A 27,374-nucleotide genomic window follows, 5' to 3' on the forward strand; every position below is an offset into this window, starting at 1 on the left:
TAGCAGACTCAAAAAGCTGCAAAAAGAGCTCATAAAAGACACATGAAGGCTCAGATGCGTTCTAAAAGATGAAAAACGACCTAAACAGACCCAGAATACCTGAAAATTCTAAAACAGACCTAGAAGAAACAAACGAAGATACGAAATAAAATAAAAGTAGCGTAAAAGGGCTCGACAAAGACTCAAGAAAGACCTGAAGTTCAATAAAAACTGTCCTTAAAAGATCCTAGAAAGACCAACTCTGAAATAGTTTGTAAAATAGAGCCTTCTGATGACTCAAAAGTAACCTACATGAACCTGAAAATAATCTAAATGTACCAATAAGCAATATTGCAAATTGAACCAAGAAGCCAACGATGCCTAGTCTCACCCGAGAGAGTATGAGAAGCGTAGCAATCAATGCTTACGCCACTTACGCAAGCGTAAGACAAATAAGCCGCCGTTGCTCTGTGCAGACATTCTGCTACCTACACACTCGCGAAATCACAGCCTCAAATCGTCAAATTACTTATAAACCAAAATAGACCCAAAATACATGAAAGGACACAAAAGAGACTCGCAAAAGGTAGAAGCTAAAATAATCTTAAATCTCAGAGTAAAGTAATAAAAAATAATTTAAAAGACCCAAAAATCAAAAATAACCTGAAACGACTGATGAAAACTTAAAACTGATGTGAAAAATCTTCAAAATCTATACCTATAAAAATGGATTTCTGTCTGTCTGTCGGGATATACCTTATAGAATCGAAAACTACTGAACCAATCGATGTGAAAATTTGCATGTAGAGGTTTTTGGGGCCAGGGAAGGTTCTTATGATGGTTAGAGACGCCTCCCCCACTAAAAGAGGGGGTTCTAATACAAATGAAACACAAATTCCTCATAACTCGAGAACTAATCAAGCAAATGGAACCAAATTTGGCATGTGAAGATTTTTGGAGGCAAGAATTTTTTCTATGGTGATTAGGACCTTTTTAGGAGGGGGGGGCTTCCATACAAATGAAAGACAAATTTCCTCATAACTCCAAAACTAATCAAGCAAATGGAACCAAATTTAGCATGTAAGGGGTTTTTGAGGCAGGAATTTTTTTTATGATGGCTTGTGACCCCTCACCCCTGTGGTAGAGGGATAAGGACTCTGATACAAATAAAACAGAAATTTTTGCGTAATTCAAAAACTAACCGAACTCGAGAAATTTTAGACTCTTTCATAAAACATCAGTCGAAAAACTAGACCTTATAATTTTACAAGCTAGTGACTTATAAAATATAAAATATTCAAAAAAAGTTCAAAACAGCCTCATAAAGGCAAAAAAACAAAAAGGAATAAGCCCCAACAGAGTTTCAATAGATACCTATTTTTTCTGTTTTACTTGTCTTTGACTCTGTCGCGGTCCAACAAAATTTTTTTTTTATTAAAGGTGGAGGAGCGATTGGTGAGGAATAATGGTAGACTGAATGATATTGCGAAACTTCGATGTGTGGCCAAAAATATATTACGTAGTTTAATTACTGAGTGAGACTCTAACCCACACTCTCTCGGTTTGCACCCCAAGTATTTTGACAATTTAACAATCAGTTCAATTATATAAAAATAATTACCGTCAGTGGGTGGAGCGTATAGTGTGTGCGTACGAATGGTTAGACTGACAGGATCAAAACTAGATGCGAGATTATCTAATATTGAGTATCGTGTACTGATAGTTTAATTGACAAAACACTTGGCCCCAATCGAAGTTTTGCTATATTATCCAGTGTACCATTTTTCCTCACCAAACGCTCCTCCACCTTTAATAAAAAAAATAGATACCTAATATCAAATTGATACTGTTCTCAAAATCCATTAAAAAGCTGAAAACAGCACTTGAAAATCTAAAAAAGAATCCGAAAAAGTCTCTAAAGTGACCTAAAATGCTCCGAAATAACCTTTAAAAGTCTCAAACTAGACATACAAAGTCTTAACAATGCACTAAACAACTCAAGAATTAAATAATTAATTAAAGAAGGTGGTGGCAGACATTTTCAATCATATGACATTGCCGAAATTCGCTAATAATTTTGTAGTTTGAAAAGCACATTTTTATTGGACAATTATTAAATTTTCATTGAAACTGGAGCCATCAACAAGGACAGTTACGTGACCAAGTGTTTGGAAACACGTCTGCTGTCTTTCCCGAAGCAAAATATCTGTTCCGTGCCCTTTTGGCCGGATTTGGCATCCTGCCACTACGGAACAAAGTGGTATGCCGCCAACAAGGTGGATGTGATGCCCAAGGGAAAGAACCCCTACCAACATGGCAGAGTTCCACCCAATTGAGGAATATTGGGCCATTATCAAGCGGTACTTGAAGAAGATTTCAAAATATGTTGTAAGCGAGAAGCAAATTAAAAAAACTGGCGTTGAGTGGCGAACAAGATAGACGAGGTGGCTGAACGGAATGCAATGATAGAAGTTAAATTCTAAATTATCTAAATTGGACTTTGAATTGAACTTTGAATTGGACTTCAAATAACACATGAAATTTGACTTAAAATTGAATACGAAGTTATACATGAGATTAAGCTTACGATAGATAATATATCAACTACTGCAATTATCGTAGTATCACTGATAAACGTCTGCAAGGTAATCTTGTTACGCCGGCTGCCACCGATAACAGAAGGTATCGTAGGGATTAACAGCGGGCCTTCATGGGAGCTCGCACCATTACAGACCAATTTTTTGCCATCCAACAGATCTTGCAAAAATGTCGGAAATACAACCTGCCCACGCATTACATATTAACTGATTTCCAAGCAAAATACGATACAGTCGTTCGAAACCCGTTATGGCAGATAATGCACAACCATGGTTTTGCGGACAAAGTGACGTGACTGATGAGAGCTACGTTGGGTTGAGTTCAAGTTCGAGATCGAGTTGGGTCGAATACTATAAACTTGTACGGGGTTCGCTTGTCCCCAACTACCCAAATGAGAGTACGGCACGCATACGTTTTATGTGTTTCGCGTTCGCTAAAGGCTCGATACACGTTAATTTTTTTGTGTTAGTAGATAGACACATGGTTTCTTCAGAAAAGTTATGGAAAATTTATAGGTAAACAACTTTGCTAAAGAAATGACATTTCTATCTCTGTCGAGTGCAGAGCTGTAGAGCATATTCTTTGGAAATTCTTTGAAAATTAGTTTTTCATATTTAGCGTATGTTGGTTGCATTTTACAAGAGTATTTGGTTCTAGGCGATTATTGAAAGACTCAAAATACATATTTTTGCAGAAGGTTGCAAATCTCTAGGACCTTCCGTTACAAAGTTATGGCTTATTTAAGCTTTATTTTTCCTTAACTTCACGAGCCAAAAGCGATACCTTTGTAAGGAAAGGTCCTAGAGATTTGCAATCTTCTGCAAAAACGTGTATTTTGAGTTCCTCAATAATCGCCTAAAATCATATATTCCTGTAAAATGCAGCCAACATAAGCTAAGTATGAAACATTAATTTTTAAATAATTTCCAAAGAAAATGCTCTACAGCTCTGCACTCAATAGAGGTTGAAATGTCATTTCTTAAGCAAAGCTGTTTGCCATTATATTTTGTATAACTTTGCCGCAGAAACCATGTGTCTATATACTAACACACAAAAAATGAACGTGTATCGAGCCTTTAGCGAACGCGAAACACATAAAACGTATGCTTGCCGTACTCTCATTTGGGTAGTTGGGGACAAGCGAAACCCATACAGGTTTATAGTACTCGACTTAAGCTTTAATATGAAGTGCTGATTGCATAAATCCGCTTGCTCCATTTTGCCCCATGGACTCGTGAAGCTATGGAAATTTAAAGCTTGAATACGCGATAATTCAGTAAGTATAGGTCCAAGAGATTTGCGGTCTTCTGCAAAAACGTGTATTTTGAGAGCTTCGATAATTACCTAGAAACTCTCAAGACCCAGGAGTGCCTCTGAAAGAGGCTAAAACTGTCATAAAAATATAAAATGACCTTATAAAACCAACAGCTGTACAAAAGATACTCTAATCTACCAAAAATGACCAAAATGGATCAATAAAAACATGACATGACAAAACCCTATGACTCAAAATTCATCAAAGCTTTCCAAGAATATCCACTAAAACCGAAAAAAGAGCCCAAGAAGAACCCTAGAAGAGCTCTAAAATAAGCTTAACAAGGATCCAAGAAAACTGACGTGAAAACTACCAAATAACCTGAAATAGGTTCAGCTCAAACTCAAACATAGACTTAGAAAGGAAACTTAATAATAACTTGATAAAGGTTCCCAGTACATCTCTGAAAGACTTTGAACCAAACGAAAAAAATTCATAAATAATCTGAAACGAGCAAAAAAAATCATTCAAAAGATTCAAAACAGACAAAAGTGGTCCATAAGGGGGCAAATAGAATTCCTAAAAGATGAAATAGAGCAAAATGTCTCGAATCATACATCGAATCGGCCGAAAACCTCCACAAAAATGTAAAATATTCCTAAAAGGAATTAAACAATATACAAAATAAAAGCCTAATAATCACAACCCAAGCAGCAATTTAAGTTTTATTACCTTCGTCTAGTGGTTTTCATGGCTAGCTTCATAAAACCGCTAATAAAAATATTAGCTCCTCTTGAACCTTCCGATGACCACTATAAAACTTCCTTCCGACCAAGAGGCCCACTCTTCAGAGGATTTTTATAACCTCTTAAAAAGTGAGGCCATAAGCTGAAGTAGATTTATTTCGCTCTGCTAAAAGCAGCAAAAAACCAACGATGCTTTTCGCTGCTTGACGACAACCGCAATAATCGAATAAACCTTTTTGCTTTCTTCGACGACGTTACATAAGGCCATTACAAATATTTTAAAAAGTTTTTGTCCTTCCAGTGTCTGGCCACTGAAGAAGAGGGGGGGGGGCAAAAAAAAAACCAAAGGCAATTTTTAATCGAGAAAAAAATATGGATTTCAGGCATTTTTATTTCAAGTTTAAACTTGTAAACCAAATCTATTCATGCTTTCAATATATACTTTGTTAATTTCCATGCAAAAATCTACGAAAAATAAGACAAAAACGAAAGATAATATTTTTGGCCGATTTTCGGAAATTCCGCTGCTTGAATTTTCATTTCTATTTCATGCTAGAAGCCTTAACTCAACTCGTACACTCATTTTTCAAGTTTTTCAGGCTGTAGAGCCCACAGACAATTTATTTTATAAAAAAAAATTTAACTCACATCCTACAAATTATTTTTTTACCCCCCGATTTTTCAAGCCAATTTCCAAGGCAGGGATGGTTCAATCACTTTGATTTAATTTTGATTCATTTGACAGTACCGTCTCAGCCGAGCCAAATATGACAATGTTACATATGGGACATTTGTAGAACAAGTTTTAATCTACAATTTTCCTGAACAAAGTTTTGCTGAATCTTTCTAGTTACGGCGCTAAAATGCTAGTATCTTATTAGTAACTAAATGAACGTTCATTTAGTCACTGATGAGTTACTAGCGTAGTAGCAATGGCCTAACATGAAGCTTGTTGCGTAAAAAGTGAATTCACCCAGTCTGAAAATATATAGCCATGAGCATAGTGAGGTAAAGTTTTACTGTCAGATCATTCTGATCGATAATAATAAAAATCATCAATAAAAATAATAATAAAAATCCAGATCGAAACCATAATAAAAAATCCAATAGAATATAAAATAAATTTTCTGCACTTTCCATAGTTGTGCGGAATATGCGCATTAAATTTTATTGTGCTTATTGAAATAGTAAGTGGTTAAACTTAACGCGCAAAATCAAAACCATTCTAGTTGCATTCTGACATGAGAAACGACTGCTGATAGCTTCCTTTCTACAACTCACAGTTTGCTTTGATGAATTGTTGTTTGGTGACTTATACATAACAGTAACCAAAAAAAAATGCTAGAAAACGGCGTTTAAACTTTAAGTAAAAATACTTAACACGCTTGATTTTTTTTACTCATTGAAAAAAATCTCCTTGTTTTTTTCGCACCACTTTCCCCTCTTTTAGTTATCGAATGTCGGACGGACAACAACTTTATGAAATATTTGCTTAATGAAATGCCCTAAATTTGCTTAATAACAGTTTTATTACGGTTTTGTAACTAGCTGTAAGTAGTTTTTGACTTATATCATCTTTGTATAAACCTTTGTAAAACCAGAGGTAATGATTCATACCGCAATAAAACCTTTATAAAATTCTAGTAAAACCAAGCAGTTTTAAAATAGTTACCTGGGAAATTACCAGAACAGGTTAATAAAAGCCTTAAAATGACTCAAATAATCTCTAAAATTGCAAGTGAAAGACTCCACAAAGACCCAAAAAGTACAAATGATATGAAAAAAACCTATGACAGATAAATAAATTCAAAATTGTCCTAAAATATTTCAAATATGACTCAAGAAAACATGAAATTCTTTAAAATATCCAAAACAGACCTGAAGATTCTACTCAAAAAAACTACAAGGTATACAGCCCTAAGGGTTGTACGAAAGGGTGACGTAGGACTGTGTCATATAATACTCATTAAATAATATGTCAAACTAGATAATCTGTCTTACACAATTATTAATAACTGCTTGATAGAAGCTCAGCCAGGTGTATCTGGGACTGGACAATAAAATCGGTGCATTTCTTGAGTCATGAGGATACAAGCAGTTCACTTCCCTACTATTCCCTAGCAATTTAGCAGTAAATAGAGTAAATAGAGCAGAGATAGTTTGAACATTGTTTCACGATCCACTATGTAATTTAAGTATTCACCAGATTTTCACAACTAATTTAAATTGAAATTTTAGATTCAATTTTAGATTCACGAATAAACAAACATTTGTTGCCATCAATGCACTGAGTTGTAGTGTATTTTTGTAATTTCGCTACGAAATTTATTATGAACTTCTTTCTAAACAGCTCAAATAGCATGCGATAATTTTCTATAAATATGCTTACCTGTCATTTCATGTGACGGAATTATAACGGTATGCGATGGATTGATATCTGCGGGCGATGCCTCTTCGTGCGACAAACTTGCAACTTCACCTGCCGAACTAGAAGCACTCTCACGCTTTCGTTTGCGTGATAATCTAGTACGCTCTGCTCCTGTTAAGGATATCCTTGGTTCAATTACTACACCAGCCACTTGTTCACGAATACGTTTACGGTGGTTACGTAAATATAACGCCTGCAACCATTTAGACATAGCGAATTCTTTAACAAATCACTACTGTATTTCACAAAGGTTGAAATAGCAATGAATGGCCAGCCCACAGATCATTGTAATAAATATGTTATGCGTAGTTTGATATTTGAACCAACTTCCTTCAAATAGTTTCTGGCCGTTGGTTACAAATAATAATCAAAACCATTTTGCACATTTGAGATAAATTCTGATTATGCTTCATTTAATTAGTTTGCGGCCCTTAAAAGGGCCATTGGTTACAAGTAACATCAACCTCTTCAGTGCAGTCAACAATCGGTGTTGCCACCAATAACCGGTCTTGCCGCTAAATGCCGTTGGTTTCGCCACCAATAGCTGTCGATGGTAAATGCTGACCGTCCGTCAGTGCGATTGTGCGATGAATGTGCAGACGGCGAACCAAGAGTACCATTTTATAGTCACTGGCACTGCCGCTGCTGCTTGTAAGCTAGTGAGGTGGTGGGGGAAACCAGCAGTGTTACCAGATCGATTGCCCATTTTCCCGCTGCCCAGAGGTTGATTTCCCGCTGAAATCCCGCTGTCTAGAGTCTATTTCCCGCTAGAAATCCCGCTGAACCAAAAGTCATATTATTCCTTCGTTTCTGGTGCAGAATATTCATTTCAGTAAGGCTTGCATTTGAAATCAAGATGATCTGCTGAAATTGAGAGGTTGCAATTAAATGAACATTATGCAAATTTGCTGCATTCATGTTGACGAAGCTTCAGGAAACAGAAAAAGAAGTATCTTGTTATCCCTCATATAATGACAATTTACTACGACATTTCGCAAGAATAATCTTATCTTTAATCTTATCTTATAATTAAGGAGTCTAAGAACACATGCGAAAATTTCGAAAAAAGCTTTAGCACAAATTCTCTTTCTGTGTCTAGCTATGATAAAAATAATGCAAAATTTCAGCAAAGCTGGCAAATGGTTACGGTTTTTGGTGACAAAAGAAGATATGTTTCAATCTTTATAAGCAGCCCAAATTCAAAAATATCTGAAAAGCGCATCGGCTCTTTGTTCTCGCTGATATTTTGTTTTAGCAAAAATGTACCGATTTGTCTTTTAGACTTAGGGTTTATCGGCTCATCAGCCGATTTTTTTTGGTTTTGTTATCATACAAATGCTGCGGTATATAGCAAATTATGATGTATATAGATACATAAGTTGTTTGTGTTGTTTTGTTTGCAATTCATGAATCAGTTGAATTTTGTCATTGGCAACGAATTTGTTTTGTGGAAAAATTAGGAATACGCAAAACGGATTGGTTTGGTGGTCTTCTTGTTCAGTAAGTTCTAATGAGTATTTGTCAGAACTGATCCCATTCTAGGCAAAAACCACGGAGTTTTCTAATCAGCAGGATATACTGAACCATCTGCCAATGCATGAGCAGACATTAGACTGTCAATAAACGAAGTTTTTTGCTATCAACCTCTCTGTCAGCACTCTTGCCTACCAAATATCGCTAAATCGCGATCCCGCTAAAATCCCGCTGAGTTATTTAAGAAAACCGCTAGATTCCCGCTAGCCGCCGTTTGGTTATTAAGTCCCGCTATCCGGCTTGAAATCCCGCTAAGTCTAGCGGGAAAACCGCTGATCTGGCATCGCTGGAAACCAGATCAATTGCTGCTGCTGCTCGAATGATTATCCGACGCTGAATGAGCAAGCATTTTCCATGGAACGTTGAAACGTTAACCATTTAGAAAAGTGAAGAAAATTCTTTTGATTCTTCAATTACTCTAGTTCTTATAAGAACTGTTTAAGACCACAACGGCCTACTGCTGAATTTGCTGCTGCCCGTCAGTCGATTTGCTTCCATTTGCTGTTGGTTTGCGAAAATAACCGCCAAAATGCTATTGGGTGCCTCGAATTGTCGTCGAAAATGACATTAGATGCCGCAAAGGTCCTTGGATTTGCCTCCAATAGCCGCCAAAAATGCTATCGTTACCTCCCGATTGCTATCGTTGTTGGCTCCGATCGCTGGTGTTTGCCGCCAAACGCCGTTGCTTTCGCCACCAATAGCTGTCGATGGTAAATGCTGACCGTCCGTCAGTGCGATTGTGCGATGAATGTGCAGACGGCGAACCAAGAGTACCATTTTATAGTCACTGGCACTGCCGCTGCTGCTTGTAAGCTAGTGTAGGTGGTGGGGGAAACCATATCGGCTGCTGCTGCTTAAATGATTGTCCGACACTGATTGAGCAAGCTATCGAACAATTTCGCATGTCTGCGATGGGGATAATGCAAAATGTAATGTTAAGTGCATCGTGTGGGATTCACGTTGGCCATTGCCCTCTGATTTTGCTTGTCTTTGGGACCGGTGTTGCCGTCAATAGCCATCGATGTTGCCGATTGGATTGGAAAAGGGGTGTGGCTTACAAAGTGGTCTCAAGGTTATCATTTGGATCCAAATCCTTTGGTGTATCTAATTGTCGTCCGTGCCTGTGAAGCTAGGCGATAACAAGGGAAATGTATGGAAAAATTCGACCTTGAATCTTTACACACATTTTCACTATTTAGCGTATAAAAAATTATTATTAGTATGTTACTATAAAATTGCTGGACATTTTATCTATCCAACGACATATTAACTGTTATGTTTCGTTCAGTAGTATAGTAGCTATTAGCGTTTGAAATATTTCATTCAAACGTTACACTTCTATTTCTCGTTTTTACAAAGTGCTACCCAGTCCCAGTATAGTAAACAAAGACGTAGTCCTACGTCAAAAGTAAGACACACGAAAATGTGTGCTTTATTGGATCTGATCTCCATAACCGAATGCCCGCACCTTGCTTACTATTTTCAGCAAAGCCAGTTCGGCGGACTTTCAGAAAAGTGAAGTGTTCGGAAAAGTTAAGCGAATATCAGTTCTCATGTAATGTTTCAAAAAGTTTTTATGTTCAACTTTTTTGAACGTAAGTAGGCCAAAATCCTTCGACGATGCTGAATTGGAGGCATTGAGGTCCGATGAGGATCCACGCCAAACTCAAGAAATGCTTCAGCATTTGGGGCAACCATCCTGCCTATTCCAAGTGATTGCAGGCTTTGAAAACGATCCGAAAAAAAGTAACTAGCGTTCCGTCGGGACTACCCGGTAATGCCTTCACGTCGCAGGTTGAGCCCAATATTCACGCTGCGACGTCCATACTGTGTCCTAGGAACAATCAAGCCGGATAATTTATTAAGAACTACACTTACTTACTTACTTACTTATGTGTCCATGTCCGCCGGTCCGGCAGAACAAAGGGATGAAATCAGAGATCTCCACTGCTGACGGTTACCCACCATGGCTTTTACCTGTCGCCAGGACAGGTTCTCGTCTACAGCCCGGATGTCGTTGGCTAAGCTCGCGTCCGTGAGCCTCTGGGTCTGCCTCTTCTACGCTGTCCTTGTGGATTCCAGTCGAGTGCTGCTCTGCAAACCTCGTTCGCTCCTTTCCTCAAGGTGTGTCCGATCCACTTCCACCTACGCTCACGAATTTCTGTGGCTATCGGCCGTTGATGACACCGACGATGGAGTTCCTCATTGGATATCCAATTATCAGGCCACCAGGCACGAATAATATATCGCAGGCACCGGTTAATGAATACCTGCAGTTTTTGCGTTGTCTCCGCTGAGACGCACCACGTTTCGCAGGCATACAGCAGTACGGATTTAACGTTTGAATTAAAGATTCGGGTTTTCGTACGTAGAGTGATCTGGTTTGAGCGCCAAATGTTTCGCAGACCTGCAAAGGCACCCCTGGCCTTCCTGATCCGTGTGGCTATATCAGTCTTGGTACCACCATCGGGCGTTGTTTGGCTACCAAGATATTGAAAGACGGCTACCTGCTCAACTTGTTGTCCCGCTACTGTAAAGTTGGTGGAATTGTCAGTGTTCACTACCATAGACTTCACTAGTCGAAGTCTACACTAGTCGAAGGAAATCATCACCTAGAAATGGTATCGATCTCAATTGATGCGCGTGGGTCAAGCACTGCGTAAGAAAGAGGCCGCAACATGAGTAGAGGTATTGAAAAGTGATTATACATCATGACAATGCTCGACCTCATGATGCCGAAACTTACTAGGAAATACTCAAATGGGAAGTACTACCCCACCCACCATTTACACTCGATAAATTTGATCAAACAACAAATCAAATTGATAGCTACGTTGAAGTCATCCCACTTGACGATTTTTGAAAATATTTTATTGAGACTTTATTGAGACGTGCATTTCACGGGAGTAGATTGGTCGACTATTTTTCACGTATTAGTATAATTTTTACAATGTTCGAAATTTCTTATAACAGAATTTCAACTATGCTTCCCCAAAATAAGTAGATTTTAATTTACAATTAACTTACAATTGGGTAGTGTCGTGAAAACGTAGGAAAGGTTTTCATTAGTCAGACAAACTTCTTAACCAAGATTTAACATTCCCATTCCAATGCTACCAACCAAACCAACATTGTTGTAGCAAAATGAATTAATCGTCAATTAAAACGTAAACCCAGCTGACAACTTCCGCTAGCTAGATTAGGTTATTGCTGGTAAACACGAAAAACCATCTCCCCAATCTGGGTCATGTTTTGGCAGGTGAACATGTCTCATGTACCGGTAAAATTCGCGCAACAATTCGCGGTCGTTTGTTTTGGGCTTTGATCACGCTTTCGCATTTGAGTGCCAGTTTCAATTTCTTACCACTTGACTTCTCTGTGTGGCAGAAACGTGCGAGCCGCTAAATAGACGATGAAATGGTGTTTCGCGAAAGCGCTATCTCTAATTTTACGAGTTGTCTTTAGGTAAGATCGTTCAAACGAAACCGAACATGACGGTTCCGATTTCGAACCGTAACTTATGACAGTGCAAAACTTCCTCATTTTAAAGAGACGGCACTTTTAGTGAACAGAGTCAATAGCTTCCCGGTAATTTATTCGATTCTTAATTGAATCAGTATTTATTATTTACCTCATTGTCTCACTTGCCCATTACTAGAATCAACTAACCATCGATCAAAAGTCGCTAACCCCATCACGGTATGACGAGAGATAAAAAAAAATACACAATCAAAAGAAGGTCGTAGCCCTTGTCTTGCCAAAGCAGATCCTTCCGGCTTGGTTCCTTTGTCCACGCGTGTGCGCGCGCGCGAAAAACCTAATCAGCAACCGTTCCCGCAAATGGGAATTTCCTCTCCGCAGAGGCTATTGTACTTGACCGAGGGATAATTGGCCGTTGACGACTAGCTGCCAGTGCCAGCCAGCCAGCCAACCGCCTTGTCTATGTTGCAATTGTCTCCTTCCTTTGATTCATGCACACTAAAATTCGTAACTGACAGCTGATGAGCCCGGGCTGTGCCCGCCAGACCCTGCCTCGGCCATGTCATTGAGGAAGGTGATTTACATTCTGCTACCAGTTGTGGTCGTGGCTAACTTGCCGGTCCACGTTACGGCGACGGATTCCATGATGCCTTCCGATCGGACTGCTGATATCAAAATTCCCACCCAACTACATTCAACATGGTTATGCGTGACTTGCGCAGTCCTACCCTGTAAGCCGGGGTCGGTGGCGTGCTCGCTTTTCCTTCGACAAATGTAAAGGTAAAATGATTTCGCTTAATACGCCACTGACTGTGCGAAAGGCACCACACCACATTCGATAGCACGTTGATAGCGATCAACTATTTCGTCACATTGTTGTCCCTGTCGTGTCGTGCGTAAGTTTGAACCAACAAAGAAGGGTTGCGGGAGGAATTTACAATACACTAACGCAGGTCTGAAAAAAAAAACTCGCGAATAACCTCGCACTCGTGCAACAAAACAACAACAGCAGCAGAATATTGCTCTGCTTGAGGGGATGATTTAAACGTCCAAGGGTGTGGGAAAGCGTAATGGCGTTTTAGTTTCGGTGGAATTTGCGTGTGATTTGCTTCTGGCTGCTGCTGCCGTCGCAGCTACCTACCTACGGATTTGCGATCCGTGTGCGAAGGATGAACTTGAACGTGAATACCCTGCGCTGTGCGCAGTACCGCCTGCACCCTCTGGGTGCATGTCGTACGACACGGCTCTGTTTTCCAATCGGACAAGGACACCGTCGTTAGTCACACTGGCATATCGATCGAATCCGGGCCCAGATGACGGAGACGCATAACAAAGCCGCAGTAGTGGTCCGTCGATCGGGGGAAGGGGGGGTTGTTGGGTACTTTTTTCATTGGTTCGTTAGCCGTTTGAGGCGCATCAGATTTTGATTCATCATCGCGATATAGTTTCAACAAGGTGTAACTAATGATAGCCATTATTCTTTTCTTGTTTCCAATTTCCAGGTAAAAAAATGCAAGCAAGAAGCAGCAAACCTCGGCATGCCGAGAAGAAGCAGTGTTTGGCGCAATTGCTGTGCGACACTGTCTGCACTGTGTGCAGGCCCGACAGGATAAGTACAATGGACAAAAACTGAAAAATCCGGATGTGATCAATGTTTACGACTTTGTAAAGTGTCTGTTTAGTTGAGCTTACTAAGCGTTTAATTTGTCAGAGAACTGCAGTTCCTTTTACTGGATTGGTCATTGTTATTTTATCATCAAACTGCATTGTGATCGAGGGCATAATAATTTGTGCTTCTGATACGAACAATTAATTTTAAGTTTTTTAGTCCAACAACTTCTAGTCTTTTATTTCATAATCATTTTTAGACTACTTTTGCTTTCTGAAAGCTTACAAGTTATTTTTCGTAATATTTTTTAGACATTTTGTGCTTTTTAAATTATTTTCTCACGCTTTTCTTGTATTTAGTCTTTCTTAGTCTTTTTGTAAAGTCTCTTTTATTTCTTTTATATTTGTTGAATTGTTTATATGTAACACTCATCTGGCAATAAATCTACATGAATGGTTAGTAGTCAATATATAATAAGCTACAGATCAATAACTTTTGTAAAAATTGTACACATTTACCGATCACGACAGATGGAATCTCATCTTGAGTCGATTAACGGGAGCAGACTGCGAAACTATTTCTACTTGCAGTTCAGCTGCAGTATTGTCGGCGAAAACAGAGGCAAAGAAGTGCGCGAAAAATTCACACGAGTGCGAATTCGATTTAGATTTAATATCATTAACCCAAATAAGCCTAAAGATGCCCTACGGTTTCTTGACAAATTTAATACTTTTTGCAATAAAATAAAAACAAATCACTATTCCCATGATTTATTAATACTACTTTGAAAGCAGTTGGCACTTGATACAGTTTCATATTTTTGCATTGAATATTTGGATTTCGTGCATTGATGCAATAGTATCTTAAAGGTGAAAATTGAACTGACTTTGCAAGATAATTTTGGGCTGATTCGGGTTTAGATAAACGTTGCCAGCTGTTTCACATTTTTGTTTCGAGCTGGCGAAATTCCAAAACATTTTTAGTTCATCGCGAAGTTCTACTTGAACTCGCAGTTTGGTACACCTTTTTACTCATTTTTAGATGTTTTTTCCGTTTCTGCCTTTTTGTGACTTTTTCAAGTCTTATTTTCATTCTGTTCTGGTCTGTGTCTGATGCGAAGAACAATTAATTGGATGAACTGGAAAATTTCGATATAGATCAAAAATATATGTGGGTGATGGCAGATGGGGTTCGTACCCACACTCTTTCGGTTGGTACCCGAATGCTTTGGTAATTTTACTACTCCCACCCGCTGTATAACACCTAATTTTGTTTTATTCTCCCAATTCTATCACTCCCTGTTTATGCGTCACGCACGTTTCCCCATGTGACGTTCCTATTTTTTTGGTTGACTGCTTTTTGATTCTACCACCGCGAAGTTAGACTTATCTACTCGATCAGTGTGATAGAAGCAAAGCAGTACGTTGCCGACGTTCGCACGGCAAGTCTCGGGTTAACTTAGCCCAACTGAATGAGCGTGGATGCGAACTTCATCTGCCATCGCCCCGATATATTTATGGTCTATATTGAAATTTTCCTGTTCTGTTCATCCAATTTATCATTCGTCGCATCAAACACTTCCTCACTTTCCCTAAAAGTTTCTGTTTCTTTTTAGTACTTTTTTTTGTCTTTTTCGACCCGCTTTTAGTGGGTTGCAGTCATTTATTTTGTAATCCTTTTTAATAATTTGCTAGTCTATTTTTGTTTTAAGTACTCGTTTTGAAGCCTTTTTCTAGCTATTTTTTAGTTATCTTTTCAATTTTTTTAAACATTTTCCGTCTATGTGCAGTTTTTTCGATCTTTTATTCGTCTCTGTTAGTCCTTTTTTGTTCTTTTTGAATCATTTCCAGCCATTTTTATTCTTTTAATTCTGTTTCACCCTTTCCTTAGTGTTTAATAGACTTTCTTAAGCTTTTTATTGCCTATTTTTTATTCTTTTTTCATCAGTCATTTTCGGGGGCCAATCCCAGTGTAGTGGTTAGCATTCACGCCTCAAACGCCAAGAACCCAGGTTCAATTCCCAACTCCGCAGAAGTCACGAATGACCCAAGCTGTTATAGTGACTATAATCGAACAAAAAATATCAATCATTTTTCTGTCTTTGTGTGGCCTTTTCCAGCTCTTTTAATATTTTTAGTCTTTGTCAATGAGTAATTTTCGCTGAAACGGAGCGCTGAAACACGAGGTCTTCAAATATTGCATTGAGAGCTGGACCATTGGAAAGCTGAGAAAAAATATAACTCCGAAATGTCTGGACAATTCTTCATCAAACTTGGCACACATGTTCCTTAACATTAGGGAATCAGCACTGGGAAGCTGACAAAAGGGGGGAATCCCTCACAAGGAGCGGAGAGACATAAAGAAGTAAAAGGGGTTGAGTTTCTCTTGCATTTAAATCGATTGCAGTTGTGCAGCCGACTTTGAGAAAAGAGGGGGTTCCACCGAGGAGGAATATATGGTAAATAAACCTTTGTTTCGTTTCCATTATAACGATTTTCATTGAGCAAACCGATGCATAATTAGCTACGTGACAGAAGGGGGAGCTGACTGGGAAGGAACTGACATGTAGGGGGCGAGGAACGTGAACATAGCTCCGGAACTTCTCGACTGTTCTTCATCAAACGTTGTTTGTCAAACACATGTTTTTTGGCATGATTCTTTTATGCCGGTGGTGGCAAAAGGGGGAGACGACCTCTTACAATGGAAGAGAAAGGTTCAAATGTGTAAAAGGGTGAGTTTCTCTTGCATTTGGAACGATAGCAGTTGTACAAGTTGTTTTATTTCTGAAAGAGAGAATCGGATGGCCAAAACGGAAGGTACAAAAACGTAAGAAAGGCTTTGTGTCGATTTATAGGGATTACCGAGAAGAAGACAGATATACAAGTGGTTGGGGAACAATGTGAGAGGAACTGACAAAGGAAGTAGACATATTCAAATGAAAAAAAGGATCTTGTTTCTTGCATTACGATAGTTTTTGTTACAAAAACAAAAGTACAAGTAAGTGAATGACAAAGGGGTCCCGAGTGAGATCGGGCAATCAGCTAGTGTCACAATAATTATATGAAAATTATGAACCTTGCTTCAGAAAAATTGGTTGTTTCCTTCAGATAATGCCAATGCACACCTAATTTTAGTAATGTTTCTTATTGCATTTTATTTCAGCTTTCCAATGGTGGTAAAATTAAAAGTGGTTGAGAGCTCATGGCGAAGACTGCGATTTTTTTAAATAAAATCCAATATGGCGACCAAATTAAAGATGGCCGGCAAAAATTTTTTTCATTTTAATGGCCTATTCTTCTTTTTTACAGAACCATGTCATTTGATAGTTGTTTCTTTGCATATTTCGGAAATATCACATCATACAGATTTCAAGATTTGCTTAAAATTCAAATTTTCCTGAAACTTTTGGGCCCCTTGGCTCACTAGGGGTCCACTGGTTTGAGGCACTAAAAGTACAATCTTTTTTTAACCATTTTCAACCAATCAAATGCAATAGTTTCAATATTCAAAGACATCGTGTTACTAGTGGCCCCATTTAAGCGAGAATTACTCAATATTTTTTAATGATTTTAGTGTTTTAAGTCTGTTTTTTAGCTCTGTAATCTATTTTTAGTTCTTTAACCACTCTTTTGTTTGCCTTTTCTCAGTCCTTTTTAACATTTCCTTAATATTTTTCAAGGCTGTTAGTCTGTTTATTTGTCAAATAAACCAAATCTGGTCAAAACATCACGGGATGGTGGTGGGATCGAATGAACGGCAAAATTCGTTTTAGGAGACACTCCTTTTGGTACAGTTCCGACGTCATTGTCTTATTTGTAACGAAAACTTTTGTTTTTCTGCCACAGCTGCAAATGCCCTGCCAAATCATAAATTTTCGCGCAAATTTGTCGGTAAAACAAATTTAAATTTGCTTGTAACATCCTCCCGAGCCGTTGCCAAGTAAAATCGTTGACCTGGCATTTGCCCGAAGTTAGCCTTGGCATAGGTTTCGTCGTCCATCATAAAACACCCGTCGAACTTCCAATTTCCAAATAACTGTGCACATTTTCCCCCTTCTTTCGGCTTCCATGTTTTATTTGTTCACAAAATACAGTCGTTTTGCGGAATGGCAAAAATACATAGGTGATGCTAACAAACTTTCCGACACGTGGGCGCCAAGAAGTTCCAAATCCGTCCACCAAGAGCGCCACAATATGAGCCTTGTAGTTATGTTGTAGTAGTGCACCACTTTTAGTAGGCTGGGCGATAAGATAGGTAGGGTCTGCAAGGGGAGAATGCAGTCACCACTCCTAGTGGGGGAACAAAATCAGAAAATAAACCTTAGTTTCTCCTTTAAGGGTAGTGATTCCACAGCAATGCAGATACTTAGCAGAAGTAGTAATAGTAGTGGTTATAATAATAGTAATAGTAGTAGTAGTAGTAGTAGTAGTAGTAGTAGTAGTAGTAGTAGTAGTAGTAGTAGTAGTAGTAGTAGTAGTAGTAGTAGTAGTAGTAGTAGTAGTAGTAGTAGTAGTAGTAGTAGTAGTAGTAGTAGTAGTAGTAGTAGTAGTAGTAGTAGTAGTAGTAGTAGTAGTAGTAGTAGTAGTAGTAGTAGTAGTAGTAGTAGTAGTAGTAGTAGTAGTAGTAGTAGTAGTAGTAGTAGTAGTAGTAGTAGTAGTAGTAGTAGTAGTAGTAGTAGTAGTAGTAGTAGTAGTAGTAGTAGTAGTAGTAGTAGTAGTAGTAGTAGTAGTAGTAGTAGTAGTAGTAGTAGTAGTAGTAGTAGTAGTAGTAGTAGTAGTAGTAGTAGTAGTAGTAGTAGTAGTAGTAGTAGTAGTAGTAGTAGTAGTAGTAGTAGTAGTAGTAGTAGTAGTAGTAGTAGTAGTAGTAGTAGTAGTAGTAGTAGTAGTAGTAGTAGTAGTAGTAGTAGTAGTAGTAGTAGTAGTAGTAGTAGTAGTAGTAGTAGTAGTAGTAGTAGTAGTAGTAGTAATAGTGGAATTCAATTTGGAATAAGCTTTTGTTTTTTTTTAATTTCAGGTTATACTTTTATTTTAGTAATTTAGTGACAATGTAAAATTTAAATTCTTATTGTAGCTTTCGTTTGACAAAACTATGCAAGTTTTGTTTTTCGGTTTTGCAGTCAAATTGCTGATAAGAACGAACAACACATTCTATAACAAATCATTCTATAAGCTGTATTTTGCTTGTTATGTTGTTTTGCTCAAAAGCTAGTATACAATCAGATGAGACGTTGGTAGTAACTTGGCAGTGCTAGTTTAACAAACACGTCAAAAATGGTGGGTGTTTCTCAACCGGGGACAATCCCCTATATATTTTATTTCGGCTACACAAAGTGATCGATTGTAGAGTTGATGTATGTTACCCTTTAGAAAATGATGAATTGCTTTTAAGCAATTCAAAATAACTTTGGGAAAATTTCACAATCTCAGAAACTGCGTAAAACAAATGATTCAACCACAAACTTCAACCCGCAGTGCACCGCAAAAGTGGTGCACTAATCACCACAAAGTCGAACGACCAGCACATTTCCCAACTCTCACTGTGGTGACCCTCGTCAAAACTCATTATCAAACTATCACGTATTGTGACGCAATTCAAAACTCCAATTTCCCAACTAACCGGCCTCATCGAAATTATGCAATTCCCGATGCAAGTCAAGTTCACCAGCTGATTCAACGTCCGTTCATCGAACGCATCCACGGTTGATTCGGAAATGCAAAACTACCAAACCTACCTTCCCATGAATGAGCGAGCTTGCACAGTATTATCGTCAACTGTAAAAGGTCGGTTGCCTGCAGTCATTTCGAGTCATGTGCCCACCCCGGGCTGGCCTGCAGACTGGCAGCAGCAACAGCACCAGCAGAGTAGTGTACAGTGGCGTGCGCAGCCTTCACCCAAATACTTTTTTCGAACGTGCACTACTGCACACTGCATTTGCGCGTTGTGTGATGTGTCCAACAATGCACCATTCAGCAGTCCAACTCTGCCTGGTGCACAATTTAGTCACTGACTATCACTGTTGATTGACGTCGAGAAGACCGTCGTTGAGACTTTACTGGGGTAAATCCACCAGCAGTATCAAAGATGGATCAGAACAATCCGTTCGGAGAAGATCACAATTACTCATCATTACCTCTTCAGTGGGAATTAGTAATAGGCCATCTACCTTGAGGGTTCTTGACTTCCATTGGTGACACACAAAAAAAGACGGAACTCCCATTTCGCTATCAACTCGCAGCGATACACTAATTCGCATCACATGCTAATCATGATGGTTACTTTGCATAGCCGGTGCTGACCGGCTTCACCAGCCCGAGTATCAGGGAGAAACTCAAACGAAAAATAAACCATCGATGACGTAGCTCGTGTGCTTCACTCACTGCTGGTGGGTGGACGTTCGCTTGTAGCAACCAACAACACGGTTGGTTTGAGAGGGTGGGTGTGCGCGCAAAGAGAATGCGGAATGCTGCTGAACCGAGCGCGCAGAGCTTGCGTAAAAGTTTCGATTGTTGAAATGTCTTATTACGGAGTTGTTGCTGCTTCGAACGAACGAACGAACGAACGAACGAGCGAATGAACAAACAAGTTCGTTTTGTTCGGCCTACAACAGTGAAGACTTCGGCTGGAAACTTCTCCATATTATCGTTGGGCTGTGGGTTCGGTTTCCATCAAACACCGAAAGCAGCAAACAATCGGTACCGTCGAGCGAAACTGAACCAGATTCACCAGGTGTACAGTGTACAGTCCTACGTGAGTTAAAGATGGTGGCGTATGTGCTGGTGTAACTTTGCGGATGCCAACCACACGAACGAAGAGTGTGTAGCTGCTTAGTGGAAGCGATATTAAGTATATCGGCTTAAGGTGCTTGTTCGAATGGTTCATGAAATAGTCTCAGCAGGGGAAATAATTCAACGATTGAAGCCATAAAAGAAAATTCTAAGAATGAATTGAAGGCCATTTTGAAGTTTGATTACTGATTATGTTTTACCCATTAAAAAATTGGGATGGTTTAAATGAAATTCTTCTCATTGATTATGAAGACTGAATATTCCCGGAATAATTCAATCAGGCTTACAGCCACTGGCGTGCCTAATTTCAAAATCCAATTTATGTCTGATTGCATGTCCAATTTAATGTCTTATTGTAAGTCCAATTCCAAGTCTAATTTAATTCCTTTTTCACCTCAGTTCTAATTTGGTCTGTCCAATTTAATGTCCGATTTCAGGTCTAATTTCAAGTGCAATTGCTAGTCACATTGAGGTCCACTTGCAAGACTAATTTCAAATTAAATTTGAAATTCAATTTCAGACTCTAGTTAAAGTACAATTTCAATTTCCATTTGAAGCTCAATTCCGAACCTGATTTAATTCCATTTTCACCATCGTTTTCAAGTTCAACTGAAGTCTAATTGTAAGTCCGATTTTAAGTCACTTTTCATGTCTAATTTACATCCAATTTCAACTCCGATTTGAAGTCCACTACCAAGACTAATTTAAAGTGTAATTTCATCCCTAATTTCCTATCTCATTTTAAAGCCAATCTCAAGTCGAATTTAATTCCATTTTCAGCTCCGATTTAAAGTCTGCTTTCAAGTCCAATTTCAAGCCCAATTTTAAGCTCAACATTTCGTCTAATTGAATCCCAATTTATGCTTTACTCAAAGCCCAATTCCAACTTCTAGCTCCGATCCAGATTGATGTCCAATTTTTAGTCCAAATTTGATCCAATTTTAACCAAAACGTCAAATCCGAATTCCAAATCCAAATCCAATGACTAATTTAAAGTTCAATTTTAAATTTGATCTCAAATCCAATGTAATTTAATGTAATGTGAATTTAATGTAAAAAAGTCCTAATAATGGCGCTCCGAACTTTAGAGTTGTTAATCTAATCGACGGGACTTTTTGCTATAAATAAATTGATTACGTAAAAAAGATCCGCTATACTACGATTATTTGGTAATTTTCTACCCAAAACTTGCTGTTGAAAGTTCGGTGCCCCACCTTTTAGGTCTGGGCACGCCAGTGCTTCTTGCGATTTAAATAGCCATGGATGGACAGAATCGTGCTAATCATTCTTCAAAAGAGTAAACAGCTTGTTGTTCCCCGTATCACTGAGGTTTGTCATGCAACTCTAACACTAAACCATACTTCTGACAGTTGATGCAAATGAAAGTATATTTATAATGAAATGGAAGATGCAACAACACACTTCGAAAATATTTGAGTACAATCCGTTTAACGTCCATATTTTTAAAAGTTAAGAAAAATTATTGATCACTGAATAAAAACAGATACAGTAATGTTCCAATTTTGTCAGCTGATTTAGTCAGCTCCCGATTTTCTTTATCCCCGATTTTGTCTACCCCCGATTTTATCAGCTTTTATCCTGATTTTGCCAGTCTATAAATTTGTGCTTTTAAACATGATTTATAGAACTTTAGAAGTTTGCATGAAACTATTCCGATTCCCTGGGGAGAGTTTTTGAATGAAATGCTGCTTTTTTGCGCGTAATTCGGGGTCAAAATTGGCGTAATTCTATATTAAAAGTTCTACAATTCCTAAACAAGCAAAGATAGAGGTATACTATATTCAGCAATGTTGTGTATTTTCACTATTTGTACAAATTTGTGATACAGAAAAAAGGCATACAACTACTAAAAACAGCTAAAATAGAAAAACTGATTTGAAAGATTTTTCAAATATGAAAAGTATAATTTTTCTATCTTTGCGGAAGAGATAGAAGGTACAGCCTTCAGCAAAATTTCTTGTAATAATATGCTCTAAACACATCAACGTGTTATATTAAAAGTGAAGAAAAATAAATTTTTATTGGATACAATATACACTGATATTAAGACAACCTTCGACCGTGTAGATCACCGACTGTAGGCTAAAATCAATCGCTTGGATGCTTGCTCACAATTCGTTGAATGATTGAAATTCAATCTGATTAATTCGCGTCGCTTCTATTGTTTTACTAGCAATTCCGGAGTACCTTACGGAAGCAACCTGGGACCGTTATTGTTCTCAATATTTTTTAATGATGTTTGCCTGCTTATACCTCGTGTCTGCAAACTTTTGTATGCTGATGATGTTTAGCAGACTTATATCAACAGAAGTCTGTCTGGAATTGCGACGGTTAGTGAAGCTGTTTGAGGACTGGTGTTGTTGGAAACAGCTAGTAATTAGTGTACAAAAATGTTGTGTTATTGGATGGGCTTACAAAACTCGCAGCTGCTCTCTTGAAAGAGTAAAAGAGGTAAAGATCTTAGAGCCTTGCTAGATTCGCTGTTTTCATTTAGAGCTCTTTACTCGAGCATCATTGCCCAAGCTAACAGGAACTTAGGTTTCATCAAAAGAGCCGCCAGTGGTTTTCGAGATCCCTACTGTCTGCTATCGCTATATTACGCACTCGTTCGTTTAATTTTGGAAACAGTATCAGTAGTATGGAGCCCTTATGCAAGCTGTTGGATAAATAGAATTGAGGCTATCCAATCTCGGTTCATAAGATTTGCTTTAAGATTGCTTCCGTGGGATGACCCTACACGCCTGCCACCGTATGAGCTGTTGTTTACTCAGAATGGAGATCTTACAGCGTCGTCGCAGCTCAGCCAGAGCTTTATTTGCGGCTAAACTATTGCTCGGAAACATTGATTCACCATAACTTCTAGAGCAGATTAATCTGAACGTGGCTGCATTTCTGAGACTCAAAGAATTCCTGAGATTGATTTTCAGACGGACGAACTACGGTAGAAATGATTCTGTTTTTGCTATTTTTCGTGAATTTAATAATGTGTACCACCTGCTTGATTTTTCTCAATGTGCGTTAAGTTTTACAAAACCTTGAAGAATGTTGTCCGTGTGATGTAAATAGTAACAGTTTTAGTTTAAATTTTTATTCATGTAGACAAAAACTGTCCGATCTATCGGATAAACGATAATAAACAATATGTATAACAATAATAAACAATAATAATATAATATAATGTAATGCCCGAGGTTGATTGCAAAATAAGCAGCTACATATTCAAGCCTTGCTTGCTAATCGACAAATTGCTGCCCAACATGAAGGCACGTCCCAAATGAGGAAAATAACTAAAGGTTGTCCCCAAAGTGGACATGTGAATTTTGAATAGACAATAAATAAAGCCGCCAGTGCTCTATTAAGTGGCTGTGCCCTAGGTGAGGGGCGGTTCATACAGCGTATATCTTAGAGTGAACGACTGAATTTGAAACGCTGTGCTAAGCAAAATGTGCCTAAGATGGCAGACCCATCAGCGGGATTGTAGGTATCACGACCCCGGTAAGGTAGCCCCGAAACTCTCATTTACCACGAACAACGAAAATGCAAAAATTGAACGAATCAGTCGGTATAGTACACGGAAAAGTACAAGAAAACGAGCAATGGATAAAGAGTGGAAACTTGGTACCAGAAGATTACCCTTCTTTATCGATAGACTTCGCAGCCGGCTGTTAGAGTACAGGAAAATTACGAAGCTAACTGGGAGGAGCTATGGAGAATGCCCAAAACATGACGTGAAAATCATCATTGAAGATGCAAACGTGCAGATCAGGAGGGAGGAATTCTTTCGTCCTGTCATTAGAAAACTTAATCCATCCAACAAATGATGAAAATTAGAATGACTTTACTTACTACGACGGGAAATAAAAATAAACCGTACCTACTTTCCTCGTTTGAATATTTGGAAACTTACTTGGGTGCTTGCAAATGGAGACTCTACAAGGTTTTGATTTTTCGCATGTCATCGATTTTCGGTCTTTTCGGGACTAAATATCGACTCTGAGCACCATGTCATCGTGAGTAAGATTCTCCGAAGTTTGTTTGTTGATTCGCATTTAGGCGGTAGCAACCAGGTAGAAGAACACTTCCAGATGCCATTGAATGTAGAGGCAAACACGGAGATCAGCAGCAACAGAATAAGAATTGTAGACGATGGCCAAGCTGTGATGTCACCAACTCAGGAGAAGGTTAAGAAGGCAATCAGTGAGTTGAAAAATGGTAAGGCTGCTGGTAAGAACGGAATCCCGGCTGAACTTTGAAAAGCGAGCTGGAGGCGAATGCACGAAGCAATTCACCGGATCATTGTCAGGATTTGAGAGGAGCAACAAATATCGGAGGAGCGGTTGGATGGCCTCATTTGCTCTATTTTTAATCGACTCGAGTGTAAAAACTATCGAGGCATTACATGGTTCAGTTCTGCTTATAAGGTGCGTTCCCGTATCTTGTTTTGTAGACTGAGACCGTTGACGAAGTCCTTCGTCGGCGAGTACCAAGCTGGTTTTCGAAAGGGTCACTTCTCGACATATCAGATGTTTACCGTGCATCAGTTACTAGATAAGTTCCGGGAGTACAACACGCAAACTCATCATCTGTTTGTGAGTTTTAAGGCGGTCTACGATTCAGTCAAACGAAACAAGTTGTGGTAGTTGACCAAACTCGTGACTTTAGTCATGACCTTGAAATGCGGTCAGGCATATATTAATATTTTTTTTTTTGAAACGATGATTCTACAATTGATGAAAGGACGGTAAGGGAAAGTAATGAAGAAGGATTTTTTTTTCTTTTTTTCCGGGAATGAAGGGGAAGGGTGGAAAGGAAGGGGGGGGGAATATGTAGCTATGCTTAACAAGTTGTCGTTGTGACTCCTATCTTTTGTCCAATGCTGGAAGGTTGGAAGGATTACAGCTTGGTTCGACCCATGCACCTTCCAGCATTGGACAAAAGATAGGAGTCACAACGACAACTTGTTAAGCATAGCTACATATTACCCCCCCCCTTCCTTTCCACCCTTCCCCCTCATTCCCGGAAAAAAAGAAAAAAAATCCTTCTTCATTACTTTCCCTTACCGTCCCTTTATCAATTGTAGAATCATCGTTTCAAAAAAAAAAAAAAGTTGTGGTAGGTAACGCCGTGGATGAAGACATGGTTTTCCGACGAATCTAGTTAAACAGATTCATGCGACGCTGCATGCGTCAAAATCGTGCGTCAGAACAGCCGGTGAAACCTCAGTTGCTTTCATGACGTTGGATAGACTGACGCAAGGGGATGCATTCTCGTTCTACTCTTTATTCATTATTGGCTTGGAAGGTACAATAACAGGAGCAAACGTGGAAGGAAACGGGACTATCATCACGAATTCACAAATGTTTCTTGATATTTTGCGGATGACGGAATTGAGCGGAAAGCAGTGGAAGACAGAGCTGCCATAAATACAGATATTTGTGCATGCATAAATTTGGGACCCTACCGTTTTCTCCGGAGTATTTAATTTTCTCGATCTAATCTTTTAAATAACATAAATAGTTTATGGACTACTTTAAAATTCAGGAACATTAGTAGAGCCAGAAATCACAGCAACTGAAATAATTGATGGGTCCCAAATTTATGCATGCACAAATATCTGTATTTGTGGCAGCTCTGGTGGAAGAGGCCTTTTAAATGGGAAGCAGCAAGATTGGGACTTACCATAAACACCGTCAAACGAATTATATGGTTGCTGATAGGGAACGTTGGAGACCAAATGGTGTTGATGCCGAGGTGGAGCTGAATGGGGAACGATATGAAGTAGTGCAGGAATTTATATAGGGGAAGGGCGGTAAAGACGGACACCTTAAGGTCAAGAGTCAATGTCTACTCAAATATAACTGTATTGATTGCAATTTTCATACAAACTGAAACTTTAAGTCTCTGTCTAATAAAGTTACAGCGTGTACTAGAAAATTTCTTCCAAAATTTATACTTTTTTTAATATTATAAATATTATGTATAAATCAGAGTTTCTGCGCATGGGCGGGAAAGACGGACACTTGATATGGGAAAGACGGACACTCGCGAAAAGGTGTCACGCGCCGACGAATTATCAGTATTAAGAAAGATTAACATATTTCATCATGATATTTAGGAAAGAATTTGCTTGCGAAAACCCCCTGCCCAATTCCCCCTTTGAGCGAGGAAATAAAATGGTTCCCTTTTATATTCTTCATTATTTTAATTGGTGATGAATTAATCGTTTCTAAAAGTTGGCCTATTCCAACTGTTAAATGACTTCTGGATACTTTTACATGTATAATATGCAAGTATTTGCAATTTTAATCGTTGTTAGGCAAAATGAATACGGAATCTTTGTGTCCGTCTTTCCCTACCTTCGGGTGTCCGTCTTTCCCGACTTGGATACCATTTTTTCAAACTTTAATAACTTTTTACTGAATATTCAAAAATTCACTAGATTTCCAATGGACATTCAGTGAAGGGTCAAACTTATGTAATGTCGTCGATATAGCACGAAAGTATTGCTTTTTAACGATTTACCAGCTATTTTCTTCACACACAAAATTACATCGGTTAGCGTATTTAGGCATTTTTTCTTTGTTTTGCTTATAAATTTGACAGCTGCGCTGCTAGAAATCGGCAGTGTAATTCAAAAGTGTTTATTCAGTCTATAGAAACATTTCCCATCATTGGTTTGCTTCAAAAAATTATTGTTTATGAAATATGATAAGTGTCCGTCTTTCCCGCAGTGTCCGTCTTTACTGCCCTTCCCCTACCTTGGTGACATTTGACAACGATGTAAGTCGCGAAGTAAAACGGCGAATTATAGCTGCGAATCGGCCTTTCTACGGATTACGTAGCCAGTTTCAGTCCTGTAGTTTGCAAATTCGCACAAAATTGTTGCTCTACAGAACGCTAAAACTTCCCAGTAGCCCAATGCGGACAAAAATCAGGAAGC

This window comes from Sabethes cyaneus, chromosome 2, assembly GCF_943734655.1.
Source record: "Sabethes cyaneus chromosome 2, idSabCyanKW18_F2, whole genome shotgun sequence".
In the NCBI taxonomy this organism is placed as follows: Eukaryota; Metazoa; Arthropoda; class Insecta; order Diptera; family Culicidae; genus Sabethes; species Sabethes cyaneus.